General features: G+C 36.1%; 1 protein-coding gene across 2 annotated transcripts in view; it reads left to right on the top strand.

The window, feature by feature from the left end:
- The first annotated feature begins 7464 nt into the window (after nt 1–7464).
- ndrg4 (NDRG family member 4) overlaps nt 7465–8288 on the top strand; it is a 116442-nt gene continuing 115618 nt past the window's right edge. For both annotated transcript variants that reach the window (XM_057835792.1, XM_057835791.1), the window contains exon 1: nt 7465–7630. The gene's annotated coding sequence lies outside the window, so the exon portion shown is untranslated. The remainder of the gene's footprint in view (nt 7631–8288) is intronic.

Raw genomic sequence — 8288 nt, 5'->3', positions numbered from 1 at the left:
ACCACCACAATGTTTTTTTACTCATTTCTTTTAGTGTTTCTGAATGCCAAGGAGTTGCACTTTTGAACTAATTCATTATTTTTTCAAGCTTTTTATCTGAGTTTGTTCTACATAATAAAATGTCTGAGTGAGTGTTCTTCAGAGACCGGTGATTCCATACTTTTTGCTATGGGTTGTATAATGAGTTCAGTTATAGATGTCATTTAGATTGTCTTCACATATTTTGTAAGGATAGAATTGAGCCTATCATCATTAAGTCAATTACTTACATTATATTACTTTCATTATGACTTACACTGACACTATTTTTTCCTCTCAAACGCATGTTTGATTGGCTGTTGACTAGTTAAATTCCCTTGTTTTCAGTGTAAATCTACTATAAATAAGTGAAAATATATGCTAGTGCTTCAAGTAAATTTATTTAGATTTCTTGAAATAAGAAAAATAGCTGTCTGATAATAATCTGAGCACACTTATTTTAAGCAAAAAGTGAGTATATTTAAATTTTTTTTGTTAAAAAAAGCTTTTTTTCATCAGAAATGTTCTTAATTCAAGAAGTGATATTGTTCAAAACATTATTTGAAAGCATTGTTTCCCCGTGATTTTGGTGACAAATGACCAAACTTTGAATGTATGGGCTTAATAAGAACAAATAGTAATATTTACCTAAAGTAAATTGAATACCTGACACATTAATCTGTTAACTAGTCTTTAACACTCAAAACAAGATGGAGAAAATTATTCGAATAGTTAAAAAAAAAAAAAAATCAGATTAAAACGTTATAAATTTGTAGTATGAAAGTAAAGGTCAATTGATTTATTTTAGTACAAGTCAATTGATTTATTTTTGCATTGATCATTTAGCCTATCAATTAATTAGGTTCATATTGGTGAGAAATGTAGCCCTGACCCCCGTTCGCCTAATCTGTTTGGTTTTATTAATGTCACGTCCACAGCAAAAAATTTACATGCAGGTAATGCAGTTATACCCTACCAATATTGAGACCAAACCTACGCCCTTGTAATTGACCCATTTCAAGGAGTAGGGGGAAATTCTAATTGCCGTGTAAAGAGTTTTACTTTTACTTCAGTGAGAAGGTGAATAGTTTTTGTTGCTGTTCGTGAACTACATTTCCACACAAATGCACATCGAGGTACAAATTAACTCAGCAAGGAGAAGTATGAGAGTCATTTTTTGAGTGTCCGAGAGCTTGCGAAACTTGATAAAAAAAAGCACATTTATCAAGGTTTCATCAGCCGTGACTGCGTATATTCGTCTGCTAAAACAGCCTGATAGCACAGATATATGTACGCCTGCCCCTCTGCTATTGAATGCGTTGTTGACATTAGCTTCCTTCTACGTAAGAGCTCGTCTGTTAAGGGGGCCGCGCTAGTTACGGACATTACAATACACAATGAATAGGTTGCTGCTGAACCCTTCACTCTAGGCTGCTGCTAGTTTGAAACGGCCTTAATAAAAAAATACATCTCTTTTGCAAGGTATGGCGGCTTTTATTTTGGTGTGGCGGTGCGCCACAATGTTTTAAATATCATGGAATCCCTGATGTAGTATTATATAGGTACAGTGGTACTTCGACATACGATTGCTTCGACACACGATCTTTTCATCCGACGTAAAATTTTGACTCGCCATTTGTTTCTACATCTGACGACATGCTCGAAATACGACGATTTTTGATAGTGCCGCAGTTTCTTTGTTTTGCTGGAAGACGGACGCACGGCTGATTTTCTTGTGAGAGAAATCCACACTGGATCCAAAGAGGTTAGTGCAGGTGGAGAAAAAAAAAAGAAAAGGTGACGCTTACCATTGAAATGAAGATGTAAATGATAGCAAAATATAAGCATGGTGTGTGCATCCATGTACTGGGTCGACAATAGGGCCGTAGAATGTCGATCTCGGCCGGCGGTCTTCCTCCATTCGCCAGTCTTTATAAGTTAAGGTGACAATTCTTAATGTGGTAACATCGCTAAAGAAATCGACAGCTTTGTCAGGTTTCTAATAATTTATTCCATCAACTTCTGCAACACAACACGCCTAGTGTCCGCTGCTGTTGACGCCTGCATCAAAACAGAAAGTAAAATACAACTGCGCTCACTTGCTCACACGTCAGCCACGCGGTGCGTTCAGGTACAGCAAAAAAAGTCAGCCCCATTAGAACTCGATTCGTTTTATTATTACAGGTATTATTATTATTATTTTTTTATTCGTAATTTATTTGTTTTGCTCTTTGTAATTGCTATTTGCAATATTAACAGCAGTATTTATTAAGGATTTAGTGTAGGTTTTTGGACTGTGGAACGAATTAATGGAATTATATTGTATTCTTATGGGAAAATCCTTAAAAGTTATTGTTGTTACCTGCAAGATTGACCTTACGGGTTTCAAGATTTATTTCTTTCGAATTTTTTTGATGAGGTCTTGTAGTTTTTTAAAAAAAAATATATTTTTTTTGGGGGGGTATTTTTATTTATTTATTTTAACGTTTTAATTTTCCAGGTGGTATCTTTATATTAAAATAGAAAATTAATTACATTATCTGCAACTTAATAGAGCCAATATCGTGTAGAAATCATTTTTCAAAAAAATAATTAAAATCTACTTATTTGTTCCATTACAGTAAATTATACAGCTATTTTGGGTTTACATAGTATTTTCATGGAGCCTGAAGTTCTGCTCCTGGAAATAAAACAATTGATTTTACTTAATTTCTTTAGTTAGATTTCACACACATTAACTAACTACATCAAAGTAACATTTACTGGATAGTTAAAACATTAAGTTCAATGGTGAAAAAGTGAACTGAACTTAATATTGCAAGCAGTAAAAAAAAAAAAAAAAAAGTAAAAAAAGTAAAAATTATTTTATCAAGTGAATCACACCAGTTGTTTTTTTTCAGTATAGAGTAGCCCAAAAATATACTGGAGTAGCATTACTTTAGTATTTTAAAGTAAAAGTAGTCATCCAAAAAATGTACTCTAGTACAAGTTAAAAAAAAGTGTCCGCTGAAAAGAATACTCGAGTAAAAAGTAACATTGTAACAATGGTGTTTTTTTTCTCAGCACAAACTTATGTACAGTATATGAACTGGTGTTATAATGATGCTGTACAATAACCAATTACATAACCACATGAAGCCAAAGAAGTGGAAAAAAAAAATCATTGAATTCTGGCGAGGAAAAACAAGCTGAACAGGCTGGCGTGATCATAGGCAGAGTTTAAAGGATGTCATTTTAAAATTAAAATTCCCGCATTCATTTTTCCTGTTTTTCTTTTTTGTTCGATCAAAATTATTGCTTTGAACTGGTCCTACTCAAAATATGGCCCAGATAAAAAACATTACTTCAATCAAAAAGGTTGTTTCATTTAAAAAAAAAAAAAAAATCTTTTCCATCAAAGAAAGAAAAATAGTCCAAAGGCAATTTTTGAGTATCAACTGTAGTTTAACATTCAAACACTATTTTTCTTTGATAGAAGTGTTTTTTTTTGTTGCTGTTTGAAACAACCATTTTAATGAACAAAGTGAATGAACAATGTGCATCCACGAATACACAATAGAGAACCTCCAATTACACACATCTAGGGCAAATTTGTGTTCAGTCCTCCAAATGACAACCATCATCACATTAACATTTCTTGTCGACTGTATTGCTCTGACAAAAGTAGGCAGTTAATACAATGGACTTTGATAGCAGACAAACTGATGCCATCAAGAGTATGGCTACAATAAAGAGACGTATAAGTAAACTGTAAGAGCCATTCCTCATTTTTTCTGGCAGTGAACAGCATTAAAAATTTGATGAATGTGTCATGCATCAACAGATAAATGGATACCTCCGCTATTAGAGTATTTAGCATGGATTTCATCTCCAAAATGTGTCTAGAATGAGAGCTTATACAATATATAGCATTTACTGAGCAATTGTTTTGTGCAGCTCACTTTTTTAGCACACAGGAATTTTGATGGACAACAAGAGCGATCGCAGAGATTGAGGTTGTGGCAATCAAGTAATCGCCACTCGGGTGGTTCAAATCGAGTAGTTGCCTGATTGACTGTTAGCTTCAACTCTAATGGCTCCACATGAGAGAAAATACTCAATAACTTCAAATAAATTTGTCTTCTTGTCAAGGGCGTCACTAGATCTAATACAATACTCGGGCACAGCGGGGCACTGGTGAGCGAGCAAGATTTTTCTTAGCACTTATCTAGCATAAAAAGTCAGAAATGGCACTTTAAACTATATGTAATCAAACCAAATACAGCTTTCTGTAAATTTTTTGTTTTGTTTTTACAGCCATCAGTATTCAAAATCAAAATTGGGACATATCTTGTTGATAGTCAATTCACTTCTGCTCATGCTCATCAACTTCCATCTCTCCTTCACCCCTTTCTACACTCTGCTGCTCTACTTTGCATGGACAGAAATGGGGAGATATCACTGTAACTGGTATGCAATTAATCAGTGTTTCTCAACTGGTAGGCACTGATTTAAAAATTGTTTATGTTGACTAGGTGGGTTACCTATCTTACCTGTCTTTCCTCTTTGCTGAATTAATCCTTGCTGTGAGCATATAACTTTCTGATATCCATTTGCAACTGTAATGTCGTTTAATAGAAATAAAAATATAATACATCTTGTTACAGATTACAGGGACTGCAGTAACTAATAAAATGCTTGTAAAACAGCTGGAAATCATGATGAGCACTAATACAAAATGGTTAGAGGTTATATCCCAAAGATAGCAGGCATGAAAATCTCAACTTTCAGCAAAATTTGCCATTTTTAAGTCAAAAAGGGTGACCTATGTGAATTGTGTAGATTTGAGGAGAACAATTTTTTGGGGGGCGGGAGATTTTTAAAATTATTATTATTATTATTAGTTATTATAAATTTCCGATTCTTACATTATTCGCGATTCGGCTGTGGAAGATTCGAGAACGATTCACAAACATCCAACTTCCGATTATTGAAATATGTCAAGTAAAGCGGAACTAAAACACAGTCAGCGCGGTCTTTGGGATGCAATGAGGAACGGACCGAGAGTAAACATCATGCTAGGCATGCCGCTAGATACCTGACTGCGGCCGACAGCCGCTACAAACTCCCAAAAGCCCACATAATGCTAAGGTAGATTTTGTTGAAATCTCTTGTCAATTCTTCTTTTCCATCCACATCTAGGGAGGTTAGCCACAGTGCCATGGGCTATACACTTATTGATGACACTGCGCACGGTAGACACAGGAACATTCAGGTCTTTGGAGATGGACTTGTAGCCTTGAGATTGCCCATGTTTCCTCACACTTTTGCTTCTCAAGTCCTCAGCAGCTCTTTGGTCTTCTTTCTTTTCTCCATGCTCAATGTGGTACACACAAGGACACAGGACAGAGGTTGAGTCAACTTTAATCCATTTTAACTGGCTGCAAATGTGATTTAATTATTGCCACCACCTGGTATGTGCCACAAGTGAGTATCAGGTGCCATTAATTACACAAACTAGAGAAGCATTACATGATTTTTCAAAGTGTGCTAATGCTTTTGTCCGGGCCATTATTGGAGTTTTGTGGAAAATGATACTGATTTAATTTTTTTTCCATTCTCTTTTGTGTTTTTTCATCGCAAGCAAAATAAATGAAGATAACCAAAGCATTTGTAATTGCAATCATTTTCTGGGAGAAATTGAGCATTATCTGACAGAATTGCAGGGGTGCCAATACTTTTGGCTAGCAGTGTATTATTATTTATCCATTCCACAGAGCTCTCCAAGCTGCAGCACTTTATCTGAGTCTGACGACTCAGTGACAAGTCGAGCCGATGTGCGCATGCGCGCAGCAAACCACCTGGACTCAGTTGTCCATTTAATTGGCTGACAGACTGATCAGCATGGATAGTTAGCTCTGATTGTTTCAAATGCAAATGCTTTCTGGAATAGCAAAAAAGAAAAGGCGTGTTGAATTAATCAAATAAAAAAGCGCAATGCAACAGAAAATTGATCAGATCCTTAAAAGAAAGACTTGAAGACACCTGTTTGATTTGATTTGATTTGCTCTGATGGGGAGGTTCAAGAACATCTTCCATGTTAATGTGCACTTTGGAATTATTTTTGTTCATTTATGTTAGGCTTTCCTTATTTAAAATGTCAGTGTTTGCATGGGCTTCAAAATATATTACATTTCACTGTGCATAATGTTAGTCATTTGTACTTATTATTATTATTTTTTAATGTCAATATTTACCTTATCCTCAATTTTAATGTACATCCTATGCATGTTCTAAAGTAGTTAAAATTGAAGTTTTGCATTAATATGCGAGGAAATGAGGGAAAATACAAATCAGGAGATGAAGGTTGGCGTAACTGATGTTTTTGTTAACTTTTATTTTGCAAATCATTGGGAAAAAAAATACAAATTTGAATAAAAATCAGTTTCTCATGTATGCCTCGTGAAAGTGTGTGTAATGCGTAGCCTAATGCATGCGTAAAACCTGTGTGGTATAACTGCCAAAAGCAGTTTGCATTTCTGTGAGTTTTAGAGGGTTTGACCCCTCCCTATTCCTCTCATACCGAACCGTGATCCCCGTACCTAGGTACATACCGAACCGTGACTTGTGTGTACTGTTACATCCCTACAATACACATAATTAAACCAGACATTACAAATACAACAATAGACAATCAGGGATGGTAATTCAAATACAATGTAATTAATGATTTATCTATATTATATTACATACCACTATATCCAAAGATGGCAATTTAGATGCAATTAGAACATCCGCCATGAATTCAGTTGAGACTAAACATTGTGCTTTACACTGCGTCGAGGAAACGAATTCTAAACAAAGCAAAATCCTGTGTTAACACTTCTAGAGTGCCAGGATCCCAAAATACTCTTGTTATTATACATTCAAGATGGATGTTCAAAATAATACCATGATTTTCCTAACCATGTTCCTATCCTTTAATGAAACCGTTACCGAAACCTGGTGAGCTTCTTTATCGGCAGCGTCAACGAGACAAAAAAGGCTCTCGTGCATGAGAGCCTGCAGGCTGTTGCGCGTTGGTGCGTCTGTGTGGGTGTGCGGATGTCTGTGAGCTGATGCTCAGTAAGAACGTGTCCGAATTGGAAGTGCAATATGCGATATTGTGCCTCTGATTTGACATAATCTTCTCTTATTTAGACAACATGCTTCAAACGACATTAGTTATTTCAGATTTTCGTTTACCCGCCAATTGCAGTGTCTTGCTTTCGAGAATGAGATTAGCACACAAATATGTTACTAAGCAACGCACGCACTCATTCAAATTGCATTCCATCAGCCTCCGCTTCATCACTTCAAGTTCTATTCCCCCCCCCTTCGCCTGTTGTGCTCTGGTATTCATTGTGCTGCATTACTGGTTAAGCCACGTGTTCTCTATTTATTATCAAAAAGCCAGAGAGGGAGAGAAAAAGAGGGGGGGATGACAGCGACTCTCTCTCTCTCTCTTCTGTAGTGCGTCCTCTGCACAGGCAGACCCATAAACCCTCAGATACACTCTTGCCAATCCTCAGCAACCTACACTCCGCGAGATCGCAGAATCAACTGATCAGAGAAACTCTTCACAACACCACAGGTAGAAGCTTTATCTCGTCACAATATCCAATTAGCTTCAATAGATTCCTGTTCATGAGCATAATATGTTCAGTAATATAGCCCGGAATGTGAGAAAGGACGTGTGGTGAATGTATAGGATTGAGGACAGCAGACGAGGGTGTGAAAATGAGGACATTGTGTATTTTTTAAGAGAATTATGACTAGGGGTATGTGAAAAATGCTGCTGATTTTTTGTTGAACAGCCTCCTGCCACAGCACCACATAAACACCTCTCATTGCCAGACTCTTCACTGGCACGAATAGGGTGTTGACAGAGTGAATTTATTGAACTATGGAATAACATGGTGTGCTATTTACGGCAAACCATAGCTGTACATAACAAAAAAAGCTGCTAATGTGTGACAATCGGGTTCATGCAAAGTTGTTCTCAGGGAAATATCACACTAATTGTTTTGTCATACGGTTTATACGATTAAAATAGTGTGGATTTGCTGTTAAGAGATGAATGATTGTATATTTGATGCTGCCATGTGTTGGCATGAAACTGCTTTCATAGTCTCAGTTTTCATCATTCAGGTAACCAAACATATTTGTAAGGCATTCAAGAAAGGCGAAAACCGTATTTTCTCCATGCACTGCCCCCCCCTCCCATTCTGTTGACAAATATATAAATAAAT

The sequence above is a fragment of the Corythoichthys intestinalis genome, chromosome 5 (assembly GCF_030265065.1).
Source record: "Corythoichthys intestinalis isolate RoL2023-P3 chromosome 5, ASM3026506v1, whole genome shotgun sequence".
NCBI classification, from domain to species: domain Eukaryota; kingdom Metazoa; phylum Chordata; class Actinopteri; order Syngnathiformes; family Syngnathidae; genus Corythoichthys; species Corythoichthys intestinalis.
Note: the sequence above shows the minus strand (reverse complement) of the source record. Positions and strands in the feature narration are given on the sequence as shown.